This window comes from Neoarius graeffei, chromosome 8 (genome assembly GCF_027579695.1).
Source record: "Neoarius graeffei isolate fNeoGra1 chromosome 8, fNeoGra1.pri, whole genome shotgun sequence".
NCBI classification, from domain to species: Eukaryota; Metazoa; Chordata; class Actinopteri; order Siluriformes; family Ariidae; genus Neoarius; species Neoarius graeffei.
The window spans coordinates 83,620,802-83,643,415 of NC_083576.1; the positions used below are offsets into that span (position 1 = coordinate 83,620,802).

At 42.1% G+C, this 22,614-nt stretch overlaps 1 pseudogene; it reads right to left on the reverse strand.

Annotated features, from left to right (window-relative positions):
• The window catches only part of LOC132889949 (uncharacterized), a 189,210-nt pseudogene that overhangs the window by 7,360 nt on the left and 159,236 nt on the right, over positions 1-22,614 (reverse strand).

The window sequence follows — 22,614 nt, forward strand, 5'->3', positions numbered from 1 at the left end:
AAATCCAATATTACTAACTTGGGAGTTAAGGTGGACTCTGACCTTAGACTTGACAATCAGGTCAAGACAGTTGTGAAGTCAAGTTATCATCATCTGAGGCAGCTAGCCAAAATAAAGCCAATTCTTTCAAAGCAGCACTTTGAGACAGTAATCCATGCCTTTGTCACCACACGGCTGGATTACTGCAATGCACTTTATGTGGGGGTTAGTGGGTCCTCCATTAACCATCTCCAGATGGTACAAAATGCTGCTGCACGTCTTTTAATTGGCACACACAAATATGACCACATTTCCCCCATTTTAGCCTCACTCCACTGGTTGCCCATACATTTTAGGATTCATTTTAAAATTCTTTTATTCGCTTTTAAATCTCTCAATGGTCTCGCCCCTCCCTACCTCTCTGAATTCCTGCACTTATATTCACCCACCTGCTCTCTCAGGTCAGCTGATCAGCTGCTCCTGAGGGTGCCAAAAACTAAGCGCAAGCTCAGAGGGGACCGTGCTTTCGCTGTGGCAGCCCCTAAAATGTGGAATGATCTGCCTCTGCACATTAGATAGGCGTCTTCCTTGTCTGTTTTTAAATCCCTTCTTAAGACCCATCTCTTTTCCATGGCCTATGACACCCGGTAAGATGTTGATTTTATTTTATTTATCTTATTTTTTATTTTATTGTTTTGTTTTATTATATACCTGTTTTTATGGATGTTTTATATCTTTTAATTTATCTTGTATTTATCATTGTATCATGTACAACACTTTGGTACCTCCTGGTTGTTTTTAAAGTGCTTCATAAATAAAGCTGGATTGGATTGGATGGGAAAGATGTTCTTTTTCCATCATCAGTAATAGTTTACCGTGTGAGTAACAACCTAAAGTGCACTGGATGGTCTTGCCCGACAATACTCCAGTGAACTTTGGTCTTTTTTGACCAATCATACCTGCTTTAATCAAAAGGTGCAGGTTATTTATTCATCCCTAGAATAATGTAGACTACAGCTGGGGCAGGCATAGCCTAAAAGTTAGAGAAGCAGCCTTGGGCCCAAGGGGTCGCCAGTTTGATTCCCTGAACCGGCAAGAAAAATATGGGGGGAGTGAATCAACAGCACTTGCCCCTCCCTCTGTATTCATGGCTGAATTGCCTTTGACCAACTGCTCCGCAGGTGCTGTAGCATAGCTGCCCACTGCTCTGGGTATGTGTGTGCGCTCACTGTTCACTTGTGTGCACATGCATGGGTTCACTGCTTCAGATGGGTTGAAGAGGAGACAGGAGGACTTTTGCTGTGCTTCCATGTACATGTGACAAAATAAAGGCTTTTTTTTGGGGGGGAAGGGATCGCGAGAGTTTCTGACTTCATGTGAGCTATTGTCAGACTATACATGTTGGTCCTTATGCGTGATGGGATGCCAGTGCTTGATCTGGACAAACACTGACTGTCAAGGTTCCTCCACTTACAAACACACTGCCTGCCCCCCCCCGAAAAAAAGGCCAGTGAAAGTAATATTTCATTGGATCACCTTTAGCTTTGATTATAGCACACAATCGGTATATTCAGGTAGTTAGCTAATTTCATTTTATTGGCACATAATGTTGCTGAGCTTAGACGTGATCAAATGAAGCAACCCAGATCATAACACTGCCTCCAGAGGCTTGTATATTGGCCACTATGCATGATGGGTGCATTGTTTCATGCACTTCCCTTCTTACCCTGACGCACCCATCTATACTCATCAAACCACATGATCTTTTTCAATTGCTCCATCTTTATGCTCCCTCACAAACTGAAACCTTTTCTTCCAATTTGCTTCACTAACAAGTGCTTCTCTTATAGCCACTCAGCCCTGAGGAAACGCTCTTACTTTCACTATTAAACATGGCCATAAGTTCTGCTGCTGATTTTTTACAGTTCAAACTCACCAAGACTTTAAGTGGTCTCTAATCATGGTAATTAAAAATTTTTTCAGACCATCATTTCATTCCACAAAGTTGATGGTCCACCACGGATACAGGACACTTCGTCCAACAACCATTTCGTCCAATAGTTAAGACATTTCGTCCAAAGCCTTTTTCATACGCACTATTATTTTATATTTCATTTATTTGTTCAAAAAAAAAAAAGGAGGAATTCTCAACGGAATTTGACCGAAGCAAAATACATTTTCGTAGGATGTAATTTAACCACCTGCCACTCGCGAGTTGTGAAATCTAATGGCGAGTAAAGATCACCTCAGACTCGCCTTTCTCGGCGTGTGTTCAAAACGATGGGTTCCTACCTAGTATTCATGTAAAATTCAAGAAATATTCGACAAAAACTCCTTCCTCGTGCAGGACTCTCAGGCATGCTCTGGACCTGACAACATTGGCTGTGAAATGATGGGCTATCCTGCTGCTGTACTGCTTCTTTGGTAGTCTGATGCCACGGGACAAGCTGGCTCTTGCTGATCTCAGACCAGCCTCATCACCTGCTCTGAAAGCAGCATTCCGGGCTTTCAGTAACCAAACATTGTGTTGTGTAAACCTGGTCCGGTGTGTTGTTTCCTCGTGTTGCAAAGTCAATGTGTTGATGTAACTGAAGAAACACTGTCTTGAGATTAGCGTGGTTGAAATCCTCAGCTACGATGAGAAGTCCCTCTGGATGGGCTGTCTGTTGGTCACTGATGGCGCAGTACAGTTCACTCAGTGCCTTGTCCCTATCATTGTTGTTGCAGCTGGGAGGAATGTAAACTGCAACAGGCAGGATGGCAGAAAACTCCCTCGGTAGATAGAAGGGCCGGCACTTGATGATCATAAACTCCACAAAGGGTGAACAGTGTCTGCAAACTACCACAGCGTCCTGACACCAAGCATCCCTGATGTAAACACAGACCCCGCCGCCGCGGGTCTTACCTCCTTCAATGAGGGCTCTGTCTGCTCGATAGCATGTTAGCCGGTTGAGCTGGATAGCAGAGTCCGGTACTCTGTCGTTGAGCCATGTTTCCGTGAACACAAAAACACAGCACTCTCTCACAGCCTGCTGGGTCACTCTTAAAAGGTGAATATAGTCCAGTTTGTTATCCAAGGAGCGTACATTGGTGAGTACGATGGACGGTATAGCCGGCTTGTGTGGATTAGCCATTAGCCTGGCCCGGATACCTCTGCGCTTTCCCCCCTTCTGCCTCCTCTCGCACCGCCTACGGCGCTTCCTCTGCGGGTGTGCAGCAGTAGTGGAGGTCGATGTCAAAGTGGGCCGCCGCAGTAGGCCGAGGTCATGTAGCTCCTTAGTGTGTGCCAGGTTTAACTTACAGAAAAAAGTGTTGCCAATGTCAAAAAGAGTCCCATGGCTGTATGTGTGCCTCGGAACAGACAAATGCAATGAAAACATACCATCACTCGAGCACACCGACGAAGACAAACATGTAAATACCACATTATCAGGACAGAGAGGGGCCGCTGCGTCCGCACGTGCCGCCATCTTGAAAAACTGAAACAGCTATATTGCCCTACCATACTGTCAGACTGCTGTTCCTGTTTACATTGTTCATTCTGTTTATATTGTCATTCGTCACATTCAAATTTATACCGTTAATTCTGTTTACACTGCCACATTTGCACTTTCTGGATTGCCACTGTCTTTTCTTAGATAGCTTTAGCTTGTGTGTGTAAATAACCCCCCCTTTTTTTTTTTAAAGTTTATATCTTGTACCTATATTTTATATTTCATATTCATATCAAACAAATATTTTATATTTGTTTGCACCGCAGATAAAAGGGAAACGCAATTTCAATTCTCTGTATGTCCTGCACATATGGTATTATTGACAAAGTTGACTTGGACTGCGTGCACGCCTTATTAAGACTGGTTATGCGATGAATTAAACAGCTTCACTGGACTCAAAGCTCAGAGAGCAGCCTGTAATGGTAAGGGTTGCTTGTTTGCTTTACAAAAATATGTTTTCCGCATTGGTCAAATTCTATTGAGAATTCTTCTTTAGGATCGGTTTAAAAATATACAGCAATTTGTCGCATATTGCCAGCTAACTATCACGAGGCATATGTTTCCATTTATTACAGGGAGACGCAGTCATAAACCTGCTTAATGCACTCCTTTAAATTAATAAAACACTTATTGAAACATTTTACTGATTAAGTCTGTGTTGGCCTTATTAAGACTGGCTATATGATGAATTAAACAGCTTCACTAGACTCAAAGCTCGGAGAGCAGCCTGTAATGGTCAGGGTCTACTTGTTTACGCCCCCTTACACCGCTCTTTTGTGTCGAAGTGTTCGTACTCCAGCACTTTTTTGCTTTACAAAAAATTGTTTATTTCCATTTATTACAGGGAGATGCAGTCATAAACCTGTTTAATGCACTCCCTTAAATGAATTATGGTTTGTTTATATCTCGATCTTGTTGCACATATTGGAACCACATATAAAATAATTGAAAGTGTGTATGAAAAAGGCTTTGGACAAAATGGTCATTGGACAAAGTGTCCTGATCCCTTCACCACTATCCTTCCAGGTTTTAATAATGTGTTGGACAGTTATTAACCCATCCACCCATCCATTATCTCTAGCCACTTATCCTGTACAGGGTCGCAGGCAAGCTGGAGCCTATCCCAGCTGATTATGGGCGAGAGGCGGGGTACATCTTGGAAAAGTCGCCAGGTCATCACAAGGCTGACACATAGAGACAAACAACCATTCACACACACATTCACACCTACGGTCAATTTAGAGCCACCAATTAGCCTAACCTGCATGTCTTTGGACTGTGGGGGAAACCGGAGCACCCGGAGGAACCCACGCAGACACGGGGAGAACATGCAAACTCCACACAGAAAGGCCCTCGTCAGCCGCTGGGCTCGATCCCAGGACCTTCTTGCTGTGAGGCAACAGTGCTAATCACTACACCACCACGCCACCAATGTCAGCAATCTCATTATTTTCTTTGCTTGATGCAGGCCAACAAACTGGCCCTTCTGAAAGACATTTACTTTGGAAGATGGGATATGTCTTCCAACATGATCGTTTAAGAAATGAGAAGCTACTCACTGCATCAGTTAGAGTTTAAAGAATTGTTGCCAGCTGAAATGTTTGACTCACTGCAGTAATTCCTGAAACAAAGCCTCTTAAGTATTTGCTTATTTTAATGGTAATGATGACTTTCTTTTGGCCATTCAGTGAATAATTCAATCGAAGTGAAATGAATTGCAGTATGTATGGTGTACTTTACCATTCATGGAACACTTTTTGTTCCAGAGCTTGTGAAACACAGGACTTAGTTCTTTGGCATACTCCTCATCATACCACACCAAGAGCTCCTGTTCTGGGTTAATGGGTCGACAGCAACGATACAGAATTCCCCCTCGATACTGAAACGCCACAAGATTCTGTTCTTCATCACTACGAGCACAATTCACATACCTAAAACAATACGGCAAAGTGGCAGAAAAGGTAAAAAAAAAAATCAGATCAGAGTTACAGACCAAGAAAAAGCATGGGGGAGATATCAGTGACAGGAAGAAAAAGTTCTTCCAACAAATTAGGAACTGTAAAACCAATGACTAAGCAAAGACCCAACAACTGGTGTATTCCTCACCTCATCCAATTTGCATGCATTTCTCTTGTGGCATCTATGTACTCTTCACACTGCCTGCTCCTGCATATCTGTAGAAAAATTACACATTTATATTTTCTTCATTAACTTAATCTGTGCCTTCAAATTAAATGACGTACACAGGAACGAGAATAACGGCTCATGCCAATATTATATTGAGCATTATGAAGGCAGAATTAAAAAGTTCTTGACTGTATGTTTAGTTTCACAGAACAGCTGACAACCTCTGAGGTGAATTTAGTAACCTTAAAAAAATGCAGGCAAGACTTTACATCAGAATTTAGGTGAAGGAAGTTTTTACTCGAAGGTTTTATGTCTTTGAAATGGCAAAGCTGTGCTGTTCAATCAGACTCTCTGATAAATATCCGTCCCTTGTGTTTTGGCCTCTAAACAGACAAACTTTAATGTCAGTTCTGTCATGAAATAGGTTTTGTCTCGTCTCTCGTCTCATTATCTCTAGCCGCTTTATCCTGTTCTACAGGGTCGCAGGCAAGCTGGAGCCTATCCCAGCTGACTACGGGCGAAAGGTGGGGTACACCCTGGACAAGTCGCCAGGTCATCACAGGGCTGACACAGACACAGACAACCATTCACACTCACATTCACACCTACGGTCAATTTAGAGTCACCAGTTAACCTAACCTGCATGTCTTTGGACTGTGGGGGAAACCGGAGCACCCGGAGGAAACCCACGCGGACACGGGGAGAACATGCAAACTCCGCACAGAAAGGCCCTCGCCGGCCACGGGGCTCGAACCCGGACCTTCTTGCTGTGAGGCAACAGCGCTAGGTTTTGTACAAGTAGAAAATATTTTTCATAAGTACTATCCATTTACTGTAAGTATTTGTGAGCTTTAGTTCAGTATACCTCTGGTCCTGGATACGTGACTGATCCAGATTCAAACATTTGTCTTTTGGGCCTCATTTCTCAAGCTGGACACAAAAGACTTGGTATTCATGAAAATTCATTTAATTTTCAAAATATCTGTATCCTATGAGAGCTTGTGTGTGAATTTGTATGTACTGTAAAGCACTTTTTTTTTTGTCCTGCCAATGTTCTGCAATGGCTGAGCTTCATCACGAGAACACTTAAGCCGAGAGGGCACTCTTTCATCTCATCTCATTATCTGTAGCCGCTTTATCCTGTTCTACAGGGTCGCAGGCAAGCTGGAGCCTCTCTCAGATGACTACGGGCGAAAGGCGGGGTACACCCTGGACAAGTCGCCAGGTCATCGCAGGGCTGACACAGACACAGACAACCATTCACACTCACATTCACACCTACGGTCAACTTAGAGTCACCAGTTAACCTAACCTGCATGTCTTTGGACTGTGGGGGAAAACGGAGCACCCGGAGGAAACCCATGCGGACACGGGGAGAACATGCAAACTCCACACAGAAAGGCCCTTGTCGGCCACGGGGCTCGAACCCGGACCTTCTTGCTGTGAGGCGACAGCGCTAACCACTACACCACCGTGCCGCCCACTCTTTCATTAATTCATTAATTTTGTAATGGTGAGCTCTCTGTAAGCTTTGCCTTTTACAGATTTTTGTAGAGCAAAAGCTAAGCTTATTCATTTACATGAAATCTTTTAGATTATGAGTTGTGAGAGCCCACACATTTGGTTTCCTGCAGTTAATTGATGTAAATTATTTAAGAGTGAACCGTACAAGTAGAACCAAGTTATCAGCAGTTTGACGGACCTGAAAGTGTGTTTGAAGTGTCTCCACATATCACTGCCAAGCAGAAATTGATATTCTTGGGAGTTACATTCATCCAGTGGTGACATTTTGTTTCTTAAAAATAAAAAGATAATCTTTATAACACATTTAGAACAAACTCACCAGCCAGGAGTATCTGCTGTTCATGGCTTTCTCTATGTCCACCAGCTCTCCCTGGTAGGGTCCAAAGTGTGCACCTACTGGAACAGTCTCCCCCTTATTAAACACTCCCAGGCCTGCGTCAGGAATACCGGACTTCCGAATCTCTAGTTCAGGAGGAAGTGTTTGCCTGGCTCGGTCAGGAACTCCCATGAGAACAGGAGTATCAGGGATGAAGAGGGGTGGTCCATGAAGCTCACACTTGTGAAAGAAGAACGATTTGCAAACTTCACAATCTGGGAGTAGCAAAAACACAATGGGAAGAAATGATGCCCAAACGTCTATGCAGTATTTGTAAAATGAGAACATTTACAATAGAATTGTATAAATATTAGCCCAAGAAGCTTGCCAGAAATGTTAATGGAGCAGCTGGTTGAGACTAGATGTGTGCACCAGGAAGGAGATCTTTCAGGATACAAACATAAGTTACATGAATATGCATCCTTAGTAACTGCCTGGTCATGGTTGATTTAAATCTGCCTACTTGTTTGTTGATCATTTGAGAAATAGAACCATCTAGCCAACCAATGTGTTAGGAAATCACAGGCAGGTACAAACAAAAATAACTGTCAAGTTTATTTGTATAGTGCTTTTAACAATAGACATTGTCACAAAGCAGCTTTATAGAAAATTAAGGCTTTAAACATGAGCTAATTTTATCCCTAATTTATCCCCAATGAGCAAGCCTGTGGCGACGGTGGCAAGGAAAATCTCCCTCAGACAACATGAGGAAGAAACCTCGAGAGGAACCAGACTCAAAAGGGAACCCATCCTCATTTGGGTGATAACAGACAGCATGATTATAAATAACTCACTTCTATAACTGTATCCTATATAGTCACAAAGTTTCACTGTGAAACCAGGAAATTCATTATAGTTTTAGCATGAAGTCTGTTTTGTTGAAGTTGTAAACTGTTCATTGATGGAAACTTGAATGCAAAACTGTTCATGACAACTGCAGTCCTAAAGTCAGCAAATCAACTGTAGTCCTCAAACATAAATGTATTACTGTAAGTGTCCAGAGTGTCTTCCAAGTGTGACTTTCAACTGTCCATACACGGCCGTCCTCCACAGGTGTTATGAGATAAGACTCCAGCCAGACGTAGGGCATCAGGATGGATCAGGCAAGTCCGAGGAACAGAAGAGCTCAGCACCACTGGTGTCTCAGGATTGACAAGTAACTCAGAGGGACAGACAGAGGGAAGAGACAGGGGTGGGGGAACACAGCTTGTTAGGTATGCCCAATATCACCTAATGTATAAGAACAGGATACATTTTGCACTGAGTGCAAGCAGGGACTCCAGCAAGACTAACTATAGGGGTGTTCACATGACAACTTTTACTCCGGTGTAGCATTGGGGCTGCCCCGGTAGAGTGTTCACACAGTACAAAGTTATACCGGTGTAGCCCCTGAAAGCTGCTTAAACTGGTGCAAATCTAACCCTGCTCGGGAGGTGGTTTAAGAAATTTACTCCGGAGTAAATGCTAGTTTGCGGGGCAGCACCGATATAAAATGGGACGTCTGAACGCTACAGGGGTAGACTCGCTACGCATGAGGAGAGTTGATTACATACGGGCATTGCATAATTTGCATCCTGGTATTTTGCGCTTCCAAAATGGCGAATATCAACAACAACAGAACTGCGTGTCTTCCAGTGTTGCCAGATTGGGCGGTTTTAAGTGCATTTTGGCGGATTTGAACATATTTTGGGCTGGAAAACATCAGCAGTATCTGGCAACACTGGTGCCTTCATCCACGTTGTTTTCCCGGCGCTTGGTGATGCCATAACAACCGGGAAAAGGAAGTACATTTTCACGCATGCGCATATTTCATTTCCGCATTATTACTATCATATAGCACGGTCGCAAAAACTGCCGTGTGAACGCAAGTGGGGCTGCACCAGTGCTAACACGCTTCTCTCTAGTAAGCAGGTTTGTGACGTGCCAACGCTCCACAAAATTTACACCGGTGTAAGATATATCGCAACAAAATACATCGGTGCAGCATCGATGCAAATATGTGCCGTGTGAACACCCCTTACGACAGCATAACTAAAAGGGGAGAGCCAGAAGGTAACACTTACCCCTTTTCCACCAAATCAGTTCCAGGGCTGTTTCGGAGCCAGGGCTGGTGCTGGTTCACAACTCGTTCAACTTGCGAGCCAGCTGAGAACCAGCTTGCTTTTCCATCGCTCGCGGTGCTAAGAGAAGACACGTTATTACGTCGCTGTATACGTCAGTTACGTCGTTGTATACGTCATTACGTCGCTGTATACATCAGTTACGTCGCTGTATACGTCAGTTACGTCGCTACGTTTGCATAAACCTTGGCGCGAATATTGAAGCAAAAACAACGCGGAAGAAGCAGCAGCAACAACAATAATAGATGACTTCGCATTTGTACAGTTGCTGCTTCTCGTCGCTTAAAAATGGCGATCTTTCGCGGTCTTGTTATTGTTGTCGGTCTTAACAACTCCGCCCCCGCTGACGTAAGCGGTTCTTTCCTCTGGCCCAGCAGAGAGTTGGTGCTAGCCTGGAACCGGTTTTTCTGCCCCCAGAGCCAGTTATTTGTCAGTGGAAACAGAAAACCTGGTTCCAAACTAAGCACTGGCCCCGAACCAGCCCTGGAACTGCTTTGGTGGAAAAGGGGCAACAGACATGATGGTGCCCTGGGACATAAAGCAGCAGCCACTACACCACCAACAAACCTGAGTGAGCAAGTGAGAGTGGGGTGTGTGTCAGCATCCATACATCCCAGTTTACCAAAACACTTTATGCCCGAGAACCCTCCAGATGTACTCCTTTATCTAATTAAAAATATTAACAAAAGGCTTAACTAAACAGATATGTTTTCAGCCTAGACTTAAACACCGAGAGTGTGTCTGAGTCCTGAACACTTCTTGGAAGGCTGTTCCATAACTGTGGGGCTTTGTAAGAAAAGGCTCTGCCCCCTGATGTAGCCTTCACTATATGAGGTACCAGCAGATAGCCTGCACCTTTTGACGTCAAGGACCAGAAGTTCACTCAGGTACTGTGGTGCGAGACCATTCAGTGCTTTAAAGGTCAATAGTACTATTTTATAATCAACACAAAATTTGATTTTGAGCTAATGCAGTGTGGATAAGACAGGGATAATGTGGTCATTTCTTCTAGTTCTAGTAAAGACTCTTGCTGCTGCATTTTGAACTAAGTGGAGCTTGTTTACACACTTACTGGAACATCCAGACAGTAATGCATTACAATAATCCAACTTACAGGTAACAAAAGCATGAACTAGTTTTTTTGCATCATGTAGTGACATGATATTTCTTAGCAATATTTCTGAGATGAAAGAAAGCTATCCGGGTAATGTTATCAATATGAGTTTCAAATGAAAAAAGATTGGAGTCAATGATTACACTGAGGTCCAGGGCTGTGCGATATGGGAAAAAATGAATATCCCGATACATTTTCTCCATTTCACGATATACGATATATATCTCGATATATTTAAATCTCCTCTAAAGGACCCCATGAAATCTAACTTTTACTCTTTACTGTTTTCACTACAATCCCTGCAGATTAAATAACATTCTTGGTTAACTTTACAGGTGGTTTTCAACAACACATTTTAAATTGTCATGTTGGTGATTAATCACAGTTGAATTGAAATAAGACTATTTTTATTCAACAAAGATGTGGCACAAACTGCAAAAACAATCTTGAAAATTGCAACAAAGGGACAATACAATACAGAGCTGCTCAGAGCTCAAACCAATAAAGTGCAAGCTCAACAGTGAGAAAGACATTTAGCCTAAATAAGAAAAGTGCTCATTCATTAAATTATTTAAAAAAATAGATCTCCAAGCTATTAACCTGACTACTGAGAACTACTGGAACATTCACAATAGAGAGAGAGAGAGATTGAGGGAGAGAAGGGAGAGATCTGCAAAACATAATTTTTCTCTTTGCACACTTTTGAACTGAATGTTTTCTGGCTCTGCCTCTCAGATGTGTATAATTCTGGCTGCTGCCTTTCGTGATGACAGTTTTTTTTGCACACTTTACAAACTGGCATTTGCTGTTCCACGTCCTCCTCGCAATATCCAAAAAAATGCCAGATGACTGACCCCTTACTAGTTCTTTTAGGAACCAATTCGTCCGCTTCCATTTTTAATTTGTCGCTGAGATTGACAGAGCTTACACGGTAGCCTATGCAAAATCAGCGATTGCACGAACTGAGTCAGCGCTGTAAACCGGAACCAGGAAATCTTCCGCAGTGTTGCCAGATACAGCTGACGTTTTCCAGCCCAAAATATGTTCAAAACCCACCAAAACGCACTTAAAACCGCCCAATCTGGCAACACAACCGAAACTAGAAAATCTTCCCGGAAGTTCCTTTCAGCACCAAGATGTCGCCCGGGATTGGTTGGCAAGTGCGTGACGTTATTGTTTTCTTTACCCTTAGGCAGCCTCTCACGTTACTGCCTGAGGGACAGGGAGAAAACCACCGGGAAATGTTTTAAACAAACACAACAAACACGAAACGAACGCAAGTCGGAAGATGACCATAAAATACTCGATAGTTACGATATAATAATTTTATGTATCGCACACAGAATTTTCGGCGATATATCGAGTGTATTCGATATATCGCACAGCCCTACTGAGGTCTTTTACTGCTGCACGTGAAGAAACAGAAAGGCCATCCAGAGTTACTGTGTAATCAGAAAACCTAATTCTACCTGCATGTGGTCCTAGTACAAGTACTTCAGTCTTGTCAGAGTTCAGCGGAAGGAAGTTAATAAGCATCCTGTGTCTAATATCCTTTACGTATTCCTCAATTTTATTAAGCTCATGTCTCTCATCTGGCTTTGCAGAAACATACAACCGTGTGTCATCAGCATAACAGTGGAAACTAATACCATGCTTACGAATATCATCACCCACAAGTAACATATATACATACACATATATATATATATATATAAAGAAAAAAGCAGTAGACCAAATACAGAACCTTGTGGAACACCAAACTTCACCTCAGTATGTCTAGAAAAATCACCATTTACATCAACAAACTGATAGGGATCAGTTAAATAAGACCTGAGCCAGGAGAGGGCCATTCCCTTAACTCCCACAACATTTTCTAGTCTGTCCAGGAGAATGGAATGATCAGTGGTTTCAAAGGCTACACCAAGGTCAGGCAATACAAGCAGGGAGACACAGCCCTGATCAGATGCCAACAGTAAGTCGTTTACTATTTTAACCAGTGCTATCTCTGTGCTATGATGAGATCTAAATCCTGACTGATACATTTCATGGATGTTATTCCTGTGTAGATATATGAGCATAACTGCTGTGACACAGCTTTTTCTAGGATCTTGGAGATAAATGGGAGGTTTGATATTGGCCTATAATCGGACAGCTGACAGGGGTTGAGATCAGGTTTTTTTAAATCAGGGGTTTGACAATTGCTAGTTTAAATAATTTGGGTGCATAGTCAATTCTAAAGGAAGAATGTATTATTTTTAGAAGAGGTTCAATTGCTACTGGTATTATCTGTTTGAAGAGGTAAGGGATCTAGTACAGAAGTTGAAGATTTTGATGTGGAGATTAATGAAATTAGTTCGATTTCTCTAAGGGGAGTAAAATATTCTAATTGATATATCATTTATATTGTTAACTACAGAGTTACTCTACTTGTCTGGCCTTAAATTATTAGTTTAAAATTTGTCAGATATTTTCAATTTTGTCATTGAAAAAATTCATGAAGTCATTGCTATAACATGTTGCAGGTGTGCATGAGTCTATAGTGGTCTAAATGTGTGCAGAATAAAAATTACATATCAATCAATCAAATAAATAAACAAACCACTCGTTTCCCTATTTGAGCATGCTGACACTTCTGGCATTTCTAGATCTACACATTTTTCCAGTGGCATTTAAATTAAATTTTTTTAACGTGTAGGCAACACCCACTTCAAGAGTAAACCAGAATACACTCACGCCAGTCCACTGCAGGGAATCATGCACCCACACATGAACAAACTCGTTCACACCTAGTGGTAATTTAAGCATAGCCTATTTGCCCATACCTGAAGGAAACAAGTGGACCCAGAGGAAACCTACACAAACATGGAGAGAACATGCAAATCTCAACACAGACAATAATCTGAGCTCAGGATCAAATCCACAACCCTGGAGCTATGAGGCCATGATGATGCACCACCAGTATTCCCCTAAACCTGTATACAGGTATTTGGACACCTGACCATCACACACACAAATGCTTGTTGAGCATCTCATTCCAGATTCAATCCTCTTTGCTTTTCAACTAAGCTCCACTATTCTGGGAATACTTTCCACCAGAGCATTCATGAGATCAGGCACTAATGTTGGGTGAGGAGGCCTGGGGTGCAGATGGTGTTCCACTTCATCCCAATGGTGTTCAGTAGGTTCAAGGTCAGGGTTCTGTGCAGGACACTAGAGTTCTTCCACCCCAAACTTAACACACATGGAGCTTGCTTTGTGCACAGGGACATTGTCATGCTGGAACAGGTTTTGGCTTCTTAGTTCCAGTGAAGAGAATTTGGAAAGCTACAGCTTGCAAAAACATTCAACTGTGTGCTTCTAATGTTGTGGTAACAGTTTGGAGAAGAACCACATATGCGTGTGATGGTTGGGGTGCACAAACTTAAGCCATATATTGTAAATACTTACATCTAGGGTTCGTGCAGGATTTTTGTGAAAACATTCAAGGACATTTCAAGGACCAAAATCAAAATTTTCAAGGGCCACATCATGATGGGTACAATCAGGATAATGAACATTTGATTGAACTTTTGAATGAGGGAAAACTGGTGTTTTGGGTTGCAAAAACCTTTCCAAAATACTCCACAACCAGTTTCACAACCATGATATCAACATAGTTTGTGTTTATATTTAGTCTTCTTTGCTTTTTGAGGTGTTTAGTTTTGGAATTTACGATCGTTAAAGTCGCTCATGGTTCGAAGCTTGGTAGCCGAGCCTTTTGTTTTGTTTGTTATTAGAAAAAAACGTGGCCTTTGCACAGGTGTTACATTTTATTCGTTTCTTTTATTTTTGCTTGTTATATTTTAAAATAGATTTCGAAAACAATTGTTAGAAACACGGTCACTGATGTAATTGAAATCTGTTACATTTCAACAACAAATTTAAACATGGAAAACTTTCTAAAAAACTGTATACGACAGAATTTGTTTGCAACAAACTGTCTGTGTTATAGCAATATAACCATTGCAGCTAAGCGATTTGGTTCACTCAAAAATAAAAACGTTAACGCTTGAGCTTCTTCTTTAGCACCTCAATTTTATCATTTACCTCATTAGCCTCGAGTTCCATATCCTTTATTGTCCTCTTGAAGCTGTTGGCTTTCGTGACATGCACTATCTTGCGTTCTTGTTCTGCTAGTTCCATCAGCTTGTCAACACTCTCCTTCAGTTGAGATGAATCTTCTAGTATACGTCTCCTTCTTGTTTGCATAGCGAAAATTTCATCACTGATATCCTGGTTCATGCGCTCTTTCTCTCTCTCCTTGTGCACGTCTTTCTCTCTCTCCTTGTGCACGCCTAACAGGAGAATTCAATATGGCACCAGAGAACCAAAGTGCATGTGCGAAAACACAGGAAGCCCAGTGTGTTCATTTTAAATGACAATCGTGTCATCGTTTTTCTATATTCTCTAATTTTTCCTTTTTAATTTTACTTTTTAATTATTACACCTAAATACACGGGAAGAATTTAAGTATTTTTTTCAAGGAGTATTTACAATTTTTCAAGGAATTTTTCCTATTTTCAAAGAGTTTCAAGTGCCCTTGAAATGAGTTTTCAAATTCCAGCACTTTTCAAGGAGTTCAAGGACCTGCACGAGCCCTGACATCCATGGAGCTGGAAACCAGTGTTGTTCTGGAGCAAATGTAGGGGTAACTATTTAAATGTATGTATTTAAAGAAAAAAAATTATTTAGTTTTCCTTACTCCCACGTATGATATTAAACTCTCTAAAAACATAAAAACCATGCAAGTTCATTTAGTCATAATTTGGTGATTAAATTATCTATAACAGAGGCTACATCCCAAATAACCCACTATTATACTTTCAGTGCACTAGATAATGTGTCAGGTAGAATAATCAGTGAGAGTGTTACTGAGCTCCTGATCTCGTACAGAGGTAGTCTTTATTGTCAGGATATTCCTCTTTAACGGCGAGAACTTCAGGTGGGTTCTCGAGGTTGTTTTCATGGTTGTAGATGTTCAACTCCAGTGTCTCCTCTTTCTTCACACAGACTCCGGACACTTCAGATGTCCCTCCATCTGAAATCTCAATTTTCACGTCTTCATACAGCTAAAGATCAAACAAGAATAACACTTATTCAGAAAAGACTTTAGATTTCCTTTTTCATTAAGCTACGGTCACACTACAGCTCGCAATGCTTTGTGATGGGTTATAGATGAAAATGAGGCGTTTTGGTGGCGATGCTTGACAACGTACAGGTGAGCTAAAAGTTGTGGTCACACAGCAGGCGAACACTTGACTGTCACATTTTTGCACACTTGAGTCTGGTTCAGGTTGAGTGGCCACGCACACTCACAGAGTGCGTTGTGCGTGATCGTGGGACCCAGTCATTATGAGAAACACCTGATACTGATTTGAGTGCAAATGCATATGAGGACACTGTTTTCACAGAAACTTTGCGAAGTATCATCATCAGTGTCACATTTGTTTCTAGCCATGATTATGACTCTGGTTAAATACTCTGCTTTCTGTTTTGCTTCTGGTTTCATTTGTGTTTTGTTTTTGTAAACATTACACCTGCTAACAAACATGCATCTTGCACTGACATCTGTCAAACGCCACATACCTGACAAAATACTTTACAAAGCCTCTGTGAAAACAGCATCCTGATATGCATGTCCTAATTGTGCTCAAATCAGCATCAGGCGTTTTCCATTATAATTGGGTCCCAAGAGCGTGCACAACGCGCTTTTTAAGTCTTGGGGAAGATTAGGCTATGCCGATGAATCTCCTGTGAGCACTGGGGACGTGGATTCGAGTCAAATACATCTCAAGAGGCTCAAAGAAGGTTCTCTGAGCTTCAGTTAGTATTCCCAAACCCATCCGTGAGTATTCGCTGCTTATGGCCCTTTTCCACTACCCTTTTTCAGCTCACTTCAGCTCGCTTCAGCTCACTTCAGCCCGACACGGCTCGCGTTTCGACTACCAAAAACCAGCACGACTCAGCTCGTTTCAGCCCTGCTTAGCCCCTAAAACTCGCACGGTTTTGGAGTGGGGCTGAAGCGAGCCAAACCGTGCCGAGTGAGGCTGGGGGCGTGAGCAGACACTCCCCTGTGCACTGATTGGTGAGGAGGAGTGTCCTCACATGCCCACACACGCCCCGCGAGCGCGCTGGGATCTGTAAACACCGCAAACCCGGAAGAAGAATAATTACGAATTACGAGAATTTCTGAAGCCTTATGCGCCTCGCCTCATCTATACGCTCTTGCCAGTATCTGTCCGCGTTGTCGGTGACAACAAGCCACAGCACCAAGACCAGCAACACTAACGACTCCATGTCCTCCATGTTTATTGTTTACTATTCGGGTCGTGAGACTACCGCTTAAAAGATCACTGAATCAGTGACATACAGAGCATCATGGACGAGTTCGCGGAGCGCAAGGCTCGTCGTATGCCCTTCAAATAATGCGCGCAGCAGGCTATTGATGTTTTATTATGAGCCATGTACAGTATGTCGCCTAATGTTTTTTTGTTTCTGAGTTACATGTTCGTTTGAAGGACTTAATGTACAAAATAACATAGTTGCACCCCGTAGTGTTGAAATTGGTAAACACAGTGCATTTAGTGAGGTTTGCACCGCCCTCCTTTTATTTCTGACTCTTCCTGTCACCGTTGCAACCTCTGAGCGCTCATTCGTATGCCCTTCAAATAATGTGCGCAGTATAGGCTATTGATGTTTTATTATGAGCCATGTACAGTATCCTAATGTTTTTTGTTTCTGAGTTACATGTTCGTTTGAAGGACTTGATGTACTAAATAACATAGTTGCACCCGGTAGTGTTGAAATTGGTAAACACCGCAGTTGCGGACATTTTGTAGCCTAAAATGATGTTATGATAAGCTTTAATAAAGGGCCCGGTCATTTGCCCCGCCCCCGGCCCGGCTCTGACTTGTTCCGCCACTGTCACTGATGTCACTGTTTGCGCTGCTTAACGACATCACGTGACGTCCACCCACTTTCGCTAACTCCACCCAATGTGTCCACCCACTTCCAGCCAGCACGGTTCAGAGCGGTTGTAGTCGAAATGCAACTCCAACAGCCCCGCTCAGCTCGACTCAGCACGGCACGGCTCAGCCGCGTTTGTAGTGGAAAAGCGGCATTAGTTTGCTGACGAAAACTTGCCACCAAATTTCAACGCATGCATTGACATTTTTGGCCACTCACGAAGCAGATACACACCTCGTGAAACTCGGAGAACATCTGCCTTGCATCGCACGATTGGTGGCGATGCTATCAATTTTTCATCGCCAAGTATTCAGAAACCCATTGCGAGCTGTAGTGTGAGCAGGGCTTTATGTATTATGAGCGGAGCACCATACCTAAGAAAAAATGGTAAACCCATCGAGTCAATTTTTTGTGGTTTGTCCGTGTACATGTACCACCAATCATACACACCGCCTAGTGGCCAGTGTACCGTCATACACACCGCCTAGTGGCCAGTGTTGGTAATTACCAGTCATACACCGCCTAGGGGCCAGTGTTAGTAATTGCCAGTCATACACACCACCTAGTGGCCAGTGTTAGTAATTACCAGTCATACACACCGCCTAGTGGCCAGTGCTAGCCAGTAAAGAAATAAAGCAAAAGAGACTGGCTATGATACAAGATGATTCTACAACCCAGAAACAGATGGGAGCTCCGCTTTTAGGCAGTGCCTTAATCTATATATTAGGTTCTGTGTGATTAGCAGGACAGCTTGTAAGCTGACAGTGAAGTGAGGCAGCAAAAGACAAACACTGGTCAAACTTTAACATCATACTGTTATTGTTTTTGCAACACAAATCATTCTGGAGCTTTACCTGTGAGGGATCAGGAGACTGAGACGTCCTAGAGGAGCACTGTCTGTCTCCTGCTGAACTCATTATAACAGCTCTAAAAAAGATTATTATTATTAATACCATTAACAACAACGTGTTTGAGATTTCGATTATCTATAACTGTTCATGAACTTTTAAACCTCAACATTAATGCTTTTTATTGTGAAAAAGTTAAACAAAAACATAAAGCTACAAAATCTAGGTTAGTTAACTAAATCTATATGAATTGTTTTTATCTATTGTATATTCACGATTTTGGGGCGGCACGGTGGTGTAGTGGTTAGCGCTGTCGCCTCACAGCAAGAAGGTCCGGGCTCGAGCCCCGTGGCCGACGAGGGCCTTTCTGTGCAGAGTTTGCATGTTCTCCCCGTGTCCGCGTGGGTTTCCTCCGGGTGCTCCGGTTTCCCCCACAGTCCAAAGACATGCAGGTTAGGTTAACTGGTGACTCTAAATTGACCGTAGGTGTGAATGTGAGTGTGAATGGTTGGTTGTCTGTGTCTCTGTCAGCCCTGCGATGACCTGGCGACTTGTCCAGGGTGTACCCCGCCTTTCGCCCGTAGTCAGCTGGGATAGGCTCCAGCTTGCCTGCGACCCTGTAGAACAGGATAAAGCAGCTAGAGATAATGAGATATGAGATATTCACGATTTTATATTCATCTCATCATCTGTAGCCACTTTATCCTGTTCTACAGGGTCGCAGGCAAGCTGGAGCCTATCCCAGCTGACTACAGGCGAAAGGCGGGGTACACCCTGGACAAGTCGCCAGGTCATCACAGGGCTGACACATAGACACAGACAACCATTCACACTCACACCTACGGTCAATTTAGAGTCACCAGTTAACCTAACCTGCATGTCTTTGGACTGTGGGGGAAAACGGAGCACCTGGAGGAAACCCACGCGGACACGGGGAGAACATGCAAACTCTGCACAGAAAGGCCCTCGCCGGCCACGGGGCTCGAACCTGGACCTTCTTGCTGTGAGGCGACCATGCTAACCACTACACCACCGTGCCATTTTGTTTGAAAACTTTCAGTCAAAGTTTGCAAATGAGCAAATTCCTTTGATGCATTCCAATAGGATTTTGATAGGATTTCTAGTGCTTTTTAAAAATTCTGTTGGAAAGTGTTTAGTGAGAGAGATGCATTTTAGTCGTACTAAGACAGCGCAGTATTTACTGAATTGAGTTGTTACTATTTTGGTTAAATCTCATTAAAATGTAATTTATATATGATATTATAGTTCTCTGTATTTTTACATGAGCTTACAGAAGGAAAATACATTTGATGCAATCCAATAATACTTTCATTCACTGTGACTATTTTAAGAAATGATAAACATTCTTCTACAGCATCACTTCTGTTATTTTCTGTGGGTCTCTGTATGTATACAATATTCAGGCAGGAGATTTTCAGCTCAAAATCTGATTCAAGACTTCCCTTTCATGGTTATTATATTAAAATTCAAGATGAGTATTATTTCAGATTTTTCACTCTGAAATATCTTTTCACTCTGAAATATTTTTTTGTTTGTCTGTTAGCAACATTACGGAAAAAGTTATGAACGGTTTGCTCTGAAATTTTTTCCAGAGGTGTGACTGGGCACAAGTAACAATCCATTAAATTTTGGTGGTGATCCGGATCACCTTCTGGATCCAGGATTTTTTTAAAGGATTCTTTATCATTGCGAGATAGGCCTATTGTTGGAATTTTTGCATATAAATCCATAAGAAATGACTAAAAAAAACACACAAAAGGATCTCCAGGAGTTCTATAAAAGTATCAAAGTTTGATCTGGATCCAGACAAAATTCTGGATACTATGATCCAGAACACACAAAAATGAGGGGGTTGTTAGAATTTTTAACGCTGTAAGGTAACAAATGAAGGATACAGACATGCAACCAACACCAAATTGTAGCCAAGACTCTGCTGAATCAGTAGTATGTCAACGGATTTGATGTATCTTCAATAGCTACGGAGCTCGATCCAGAAGAAAACCGCCATTATGGAAATATCATTTTCTTGTGAATAACTTTTGAAGTAATAGTGATACAAGCATGATTCCAAATGCTATGGGTATGTTTTCATGGTCAATGAATCCAATAACATTGCCGGTTGTAACCTATTGGTATATAACTTTTGAATATGACGAATAAATTAATATAATTTTTTTTTTCATTTTTCTATGACTTTTTATCTCACACATATGACACAATATCTCGTATGTGAGAATTAGTATCTCATTTTAGGTGTAAGTCTCAATATGTGGTGAAATCAGCTGCTTGGTGGAGGTCTGCGCTCTCCGAGTGCTTTTGATGCAATCCAATAATACTTTCATTCACTGTGACTATTTTAAGAAATGATAAACATTCTTCTACAGCATCACTTGTGTTATTTTCTGTGGGTCTCTGTATGGATACAATATTCAGGCAGGAGATTTTTCAGCTCAAAATCTGATTCAAGACTTCCCTTTCATTGTTATTATATTAAAATTCAAGATGAGTATTATTTCAGATTTTTCACTCTGAGCTCTCTCAGGCCTGACACATGAATCCCATCACCTACAGTAACTGATAGAACAATATCAACAATTCAAAAACTCTTTAATTGTATAAATCTGAAATGGTTTGCAATTAATTGAGATCCACTGTTTTTATCGTTTCAGCCGCGCATCAGACCCTCGGCCAACTGAAAACGTCTTTCACGCACTTTTCTCCCCCAGGAGAGTTTTGAAAAGCATTCTCTCATACTGAATGTAGTGGACTTGAACAATGGACACCCATTTGGGATTCGACCTCACAGCTTTATTTTAACTTACCTCAGGGTTTAAAGCGCAATGAATCTTCAAACGTAAGCAAAACAATGCACTTGTATTCTTAATTTTTACCAGATATAACCTCCACTGGAAATTTTATTCGAAATATTTAATATAATGATGACTGACGCTGTTATCTTCAGATTTTCCAGCAAAAAAAAAAACATGCAGAGCCTTTTTCTTCTCCAATGTTCTCTGGCGGTTGGAGGAGCACCGAGGCGCTTTACTGCCCCCATCTGGTCTACTACTTTATTAATTGATAAAGCGTATTTAAACACATCACATCAATAGAAATAAAACATATAAATACAAGTAATATAAAACTTATAAAATAAATTAAAATAAATAAAACTAAAGTTCAAGGCTAGCATACAGGGACGAGGTGGAGCGGCTGTCAGAGTGGTGCAAAGTCAGCAATCTGCTCCTCAACACCACCAAAACAAAGGAGCTGGTTATTCATCTCATCTCACCTCGTCTTCCCTAGCCGCTTTATCCTGTTCTACAGGGTCGCAGGCAAGCTGGAGCCTATCCCAGCTGACTACGGGTGAAAGGCGGGGTACACCCTGGGCAAGTCGCCAGGTCATCACAGGGCTGACACATAGACACAGACAACCATTCACACTCACATTCACACCTACGGTCAATTTAGAGTCACCAGTTAACCTAACCTGCATGTCTTTGGACTGTGGGGGAAACCGGAGCACCCGGAGGAAACCCACGCGGACACGGGGAGAACATGCAAACTCCGCACAGAAAGGCCCTCGCCAGTCACGGGGCTCGAATCCGGACCTTCTTGCTGTGAGGCAACAGCGCTAATCACTACACCACCGTGCCGCCAATATAAAACTTATAAAATAAATAAAATTAAAGTTCAAGGCTAGCATACAGGGACGAGGTGGAGCGGCTGTCAGAGTGGTGCAAAGTCAACAATCTGCTCCTCAACACTACCAAAACAAAGGAGCTGGTTATTGACTTTAGGAAAAACAAAGCTGACATCCACCCACTCATCATCAACGGGGCCTGTGTGGAGAGGGTCCCGGTGTTCAGGTGTTCATTTTCCTCAATAAATAAATGACCAAGTATAATATTTTTGTCTCATTTGTTTAACTGGGTTCTCTTTATCTACTTTTAGGACTTGTGTGAAATATAGAAAATTCTAAAGGGTTCACAAACTGTCAAGCACCACT